At 41.9% G+C, this 6,264-nt stretch overlaps 1 long non-coding RNA gene across 1 annotated transcript; it reads left to right on the top strand.

Moving 5' to 3' along the window:
• The first annotated feature begins 820 nt into the window (after positions 1-820).
• On the top strand, positions 821-5,086 carry LOC105854763. The gene is made up of 3 exons (XR_001146280.1): positions 821-922; positions 2,865-2,975; positions 4,783-5,086. It is a non-coding gene; the product is annotated as an uncharacterized LOC105854763 (long non-coding RNA).
• The last annotated feature ends 1,178 nt before the right edge of the window (positions 5,087-6,264 follow it).

The following is a 6,264-nucleotide window of genomic DNA, read 5'->3' as shown; positions in this document are numbered from 1 at the left end:
AATGAATCATAAAGGATATGCGAAATATCTACTGAGGTTGTGCAATTGAAATTTGATGCTGTTTTTAAATATATATATATATATATATATATGTTTTAGATATCTCAGTCTGATGTCCTAAGTAATGATGTCAAAAAGCCAACTGAGACTCCTGAGAAAGTGTGGTTTGCTTTATCTTCTGTGCTAATATCCTTGACCAAAAACAACCTCAAGGTATCCAAGGGAGTCTAGAATATCCAGTCTGTCTTCTCTGAAGGAGGAAATATTTTCACTTTGAGAAGATGAAGTGAACACTTTCTTGGCTATGTATCTGATAATGTGTCTTTACTGGCAATACCTACATCTCTTCTTCTTGAACCAGATTCTAGAATTTTTTAAACCTACTGGTACAGTTCATTTCCTCTGCTTTCTTTGGTACTAAAGGAGGAAAAGTCAAATAATTGTAGTTCTCTTACTTGTGCAGGAGTCACTCCAGTGTTCGAAACCAGCGCTCCTCATCCAGTGCTGTCACTCAACCACATGTGTTCCTTTCTCTTCTACACGGGCCTTCGAGACACCAGTAAACACACTGACCTTTGAAATATGGAAAGAAAAGCGCTTTGAAATAAAACTGGCACAAACAGCGGTTAGACAGCCGTCATCTGGAGGCAGAAACAAAGAAGGCCATAGTTTCCAAGCTGTCTTCGTAATTACCCGAAGCAGTTCTCACTCAGGCCCCAGCCTAAGCAGTACCCCCCAAACAAACAGCCAAGGTTTGAGAAAGCACATAGGCCATTTCGTTGCTCTAGCACTCTGGGGGGCGGGAAGCCCCCCAGCTGAAAATCACATGTGGCTGGGACTGTTTTCCAGAGCTCCGGGCTCTTTCCTTTCTTCCTTCCCCATTAAATCCCTCTGCTCCACTTGGCAAAGGTCAGCAGGTGAGGTAAGTGCCAATTAACAACAAAGAACTTGATGTATTTCAAGTTTATGACTTAGAGCCGAGTTCTCGTGAAATATATTCTTCTCGGGTCCAGAAACCTCAGCAGTCAGAGTGCGAGGATTCTAAGTGTGGTTGAAATTTGGCTCCTTTTTGCTATTGCCGTAAGAGTGATTTTTCTTTTGGGGGCTTGCTCAAATCAAAAGCCAGGCAAACAACCCCAGAGAAGGGTAAAACCGGCTCTGAAAACTTCAGCAACAAAGGTAACTGAAGCAAAAAAGCTCAGCAAATTGGGGTATTGGAAAAAGTGGTCTTAAATTTCTCATACATTCTAGGAAATAATTGTGGCTAAGTTTTAGAAAGATGAGAGGTGAGACTATCTCTAAAACCTCTTCTAGCTTCCAGATTTGGGTACGATTTTTTTCTCTCTTAAGAATGGCTTCAGTTATGCTACATTATTGAGTGTTATCCTGTTGTTTATTACAAATATTTTTGTGAATTGTTTTTTGGTCACAGAGAGCTGAGATCTGATGAATAAAATGATCTCATTTGACACCTCAGAGTCCTAAGAGACCAAGAGGTTTGGAACATAAAGGGTTAAAATACATTTCAAAACAACCCCTCTAATTATTAATTGTACTCAGTTGTTTAATATTTTCTGTGCCAACTGAATTTAGCAAAGGGAATGACAGATGCATATTAAAATGCATGCAAATACTACACACAAACCACATTTTAATATATTGTTTTGCATTCTTAATTTTAGTCTTGTGATTTGTATTTCATTTGCTTGGGAACAAAGACTTTCTTCTTCCCTCACTTGGAAAACAAGGCAAGACTTGTTTCTGCCAGCATCCTAATAGTATTCCTGAAAAAGCAACCAACTTAATGGTTCAGGAACTGTTCTGCACCACCTGCTTGCAGGCCCCTTCAGTAGGGGCTGCATCTACAATGCACTGAAAAGGTGAAAATATGCAATCAATCAGTTGTTGTGTCTAAAAGTGGTGGGCAATCATATTTGCCTTGTTGTTGTATTAAAACTGAACAGACTGGCCCTCCCTGGTGGCGCAGCGGGTTAAAGCACAGCACTGAGAAGCTTAAGCCACTTCCGCATGAGTTCGATTCCCGCCTGTCCCGAAGGTGACCACATGGCGCGGCAGACTTCTCCTGACTGGCCTGCTGCTCCCCTCAGCAGTGTACTTCATTGATCTGCCTGTTCTGCTCCCCACTCTGTCTCTGGTGAAGCTCTCACCTCTGCCTCTATGGCCTGTACCCCAATTCTATATGAATAAATAAATCTTTAAAAAAAAAAATGAACATACTGCTTTTCTCCCAAAATCAAGCTGTTTAAATGTACCAGCTCCTTTTCAGAGAGAGGGTATGGCTGAGTGCCCCATATCCATTCACCAAATTTCACTCCCTTTTACTACAGGGTCATAGATGGAACTCATGTCTCAGCCTTTCCTGCTAGTAGGTTAACTCCCAACCAGTGGAATGTGGTCCAAAATACTGTATACAATGCCCCAGTCTGTTCATCAGACTGTGCTGGGCAGGTCCCCTAGCCTAGTGCTCTTCCTTGAGCCAGACTTCCAGGTACGGGAGATCAGGTGGAAGATGCCAAGAACAGCAAAGGACGTCTGAATGGCAGGGCTTGGGTGCTGGAATAAGGCTGCTGGGATCAGCCTCTCTGCCCTGAATCACTCCTGGCCAGGGAATCACAGTGGACTAGGACACATGTCTTTGTGTGCTGGCCATCTCCAGAGTTCCTGTCTCCTGGGGGTCATGCCCTTGTGTACCCATCTTCCCCAGTCAACAGGGGTGTTCTGTGGGACCGAAAGCAGGTATATATGTGCTATGTTATGTCTGAGATTAGATTATAAAAGACAGTAGTTTCTTGTCTGCTTCTCTCTCATTTTCTGTCTTCTCAAATCGCTCCATCTGGGGGAAGCCAGAGGCCATGTCCTGGGGTCACTAGGGCAGCCTGTGAAGATGCCCAGATGGTGAGGAATGGAGGCCTCTCTTCCGCAGCTGAGGGGAGCTGATGTCTGCCAACAGTCAGGTGAGTAAGCTTGGGAAGGCTCCAGCCCCAGCAGCCCCCTGGGCCCCCACAGTTCAGCAGATTGTAGAATACAGCTTTATGGAGAGACACTAAACAAGTATTCTCAGGTAGGCTACTCCTGGATTTTTGGACTCTCAGAAATGGTGTGACACAATAAATGTCTGTTGTTTAAAACTGCTATGGGGTGCCTGGGTGGTGAGTGGGGTGTGGTAACATACACCTGAAGAGTTGGGAGTCTCTCTGCCTTCCCCCCCTCCTTTTCTTTCTTTTTATTGAGTCAAGATTGTTTTATAGCCCTGTGTATGATTTAGGGAATGAGGTGCACACCTGCTTAGGTATATGTCACCAGTCATACCTATCACCAAAGCACACTGATTCCTTTAGATCCTTGGGCTTCCTTCCCCACTTTGTTTCCATCTGCAGAGACTATATTTCTGTATCATTTTTGAATCACTGTAGTGTTATAAGACAATGTTACTTTATCAACAAGAAGTTATAAGGAAATAAACATGATTATGCACATGAAAATAAAATAAAACTGCTAAATACACAGCGATAGATAATACAATGTTAATGTGAAATAAGTATTGCGTTAAACCACTGAAAGATCGGGACTGTTTGTTACAGCACTTGAATGCTGACTGATACAGAGGGGCAATGCTTGTGGTGAGCATCAGTCTCTGAACAGCACTGAAAAGATTTCTAAGGGCAAACAATCTGACTTGTTTTGTTGTGAGAAATCAGTGCCTGGATAAGGCAAACAATGAATATGGCTTTCACTAAGGTGCATAGTATGCTTCTAAAGATGGTTTGTACAACATTAACACTGTGACAGCAACTACTGTTTATAGCCTAGGTGGGACCAACTGCACATTAGAGTCAGAAAAATTCTGGGATTGTATTCCTATCAAATGCGTGGATGGTATTGACAGTTTGTCAAACATTCATGCAAAGAAGAGAAAATCTCAGTTATCTGGATATGATTGTGTTTCCACACAACCAAGCTTATGTTTGCAGACCAGGTGCTGTTCTTGTGATTAAACATGTTAATCTCTTTCATCCTCATAACTACCTGTTAAGAGTTTGCTGTGGTGCTTCTCATCTCACTGACGAGGAAACAGTCTCAGTTAGTTCAGCACCTTGTCCTGGATGGCAGAACCTATGCTTGATCTCTGGACTTGCAAACTTCAAAGATCTTAGTTACCTATTATACTATATTGTTCCTTCAGTCTAATTCTAAGAGAGAGGCCAGAGCTGTGAAGTGCGCGAAGAGGCCACAAAATCAGTGGGGGTAGGTTAAGAGATGTCCCTATAAGAGAACAGAATAATCAGAAGATAGGTCAGTAATTAATATTAAGAAGTAATTAATGTTAGTGTCCAATCTATGTGGACAAAATCTTGAAGGACATGATTTTACAGACACCCAAGTTGATTCAGGTAAGGAGCTCCCTTGCAGCTTATCAGAGATCCTTTAGGAGAACTTAAATGAAGTCTACTTTTAGATCATCAGCTCTAAAGCCCTGGCCTAAAAACCTGCACAGCTAATTTCTTCCAAATCAGCACTAGCCCCAATGAAATCAGGATTAGGCCAGAGAAGCACCCAGAACAAATCCCTGTGTCTGCTGCACCCGCCGATGCCATTTTGACTTGCTTTTCAGGAGAATATTTGTGGGGTGAGAACTGTAGGAAAGTGTCTGTTATGGGAAGCTCCTGGGGTTCTCTTTGCTCAGCCTTGTGGGGAAGAGTGGAAGTTGCTGTTTACAGGAACACTGCCAATGGACTAATGAGAACTTTTCATGACTTTTAGATGTTTATAAAACTGAAGGTTTTTGAAACCCACTTTCAAGAAAGACCTACAATTTTGGACACAGGGTTAGGTCCTGCAGAAAGAAGTTGAGACCAACAGCCAACAGAAGAAATCACTTAATCTGAATTTTTATGAATTTTGGGTGCCAAAATATTCTCCTCTCAATATTAGGTAGTAAGGCAGATTTTTAATCTGTAACAGTTGTTGACAGAGCAGAGTTTTAAATGTATTGTTTACTTCATGGGGCAATGGGTTTACTAAAGAAATGAATGATGCATTAACCTTCTGCAAGGAGAATATTAAAGTTGTGTGGGATAATATACCATTTTAAAAAATGTGGAAGGCCTGTTTACATAAAAATAAATTGATATGTCCATTATAAATGACTCTAAATAATTTATTTGAGTAGACCCTCAAGGATCTAATTCTAACAGGAGCTAAGCTTGAATTCCATTTGAAAATAAGACTGACTACTTTATAATGCTCCACAATTCAGAATATTCGTGTATTTGTTTCTGCCACTCATTCTGAATTAACATAGTCTTGCTAGAGAAGAGTCTGTATTTATGAATCTTCATTCTGCTTTCCAGGCTGACATTAATTCATCACTTTCAGGTTCTCTCATAAAAACACGATAATTAAAAAAAAAAAAAAGCACCAATGAATAGCATTGTCTAAATGAATTCAGGGTCCTCTAATCAATCGATCACTGACATACAACTGCCTTATTTGAGGTCACCACCTAAAGGAAGAGAGAGCTAGATCAGATTTTTAGTTATCCCCCACTATGTCACAGGAATTCAACCTGTACCTTTAAACATTCCCCAGGGAGTAGAAATTATGAATTGGAAGAGAGTGTACAGCAGATGTAAGAGACAGAAACCAGTTAATGAATGGAGATGGGAAGAAGCTACAGGGTAGCTAAGGAAGAGACCCAAAGTGAAGCTTCTGTAAGACTTTTGACTTCTCTGCAATTTCAGTTCTACCCGTGGCTGGTGGTTCAACTTCCTTTAAATTTACATCTTTACAACCAAAGAATACTTTAAGTGTGTATCTCGGCACCACACCTATTTTTTTTTAAAGATTTATTTATTTATGCATACAGAACTGGGGTACAGGCCAGAGGTGCAGGGGCGGAGAGAGGCTTCACCAGAGACAGAGTGGGGAGCAGAACAGGCAGATCGACGAAGTACACTGCTGAGGGGAGCAGCGGGCAGGTCAGGAGAGGTCTGCCACGCCATGTGGTCACCTCCAGGGTAGGCAGGAATCGAACTCATGCGGAAGTGGCTTTAGCTTCTCAGTGCTGTGCTTTAACCCGCTGCGCCACCAGGGAGGACCCACACCTATTATTTTTACACCTAATGACATTAACAGAGAAGAGTCCTCTTACTCCCTGCCTCCTATCTGACCTCCTATTCCATTCCGTATAGCCCCTGGGCTATCTATTTCAAAGGCAAATATAATCACTTTCTTCCCCAGCTA

The sequence above is a fragment of the Condylura cristata genome, unplaced genomic scaffold (genome assembly GCF_000260355.1).
Source record: "Condylura cristata isolate star-nosed mole 26May11 unplaced genomic scaffold, ConCri1.0 scaffold00004, whole genome shotgun sequence".
Classification (NCBI taxonomy): domain Eukaryota; kingdom Metazoa; phylum Chordata; class Mammalia; order Eulipotyphla; family Talpidae; genus Condylura; species Condylura cristata.
The sequence above is the reverse complement of the archived record's forward strand: the minus strand, read 5'-3'. Positions and strand labels throughout refer to the sequence as shown.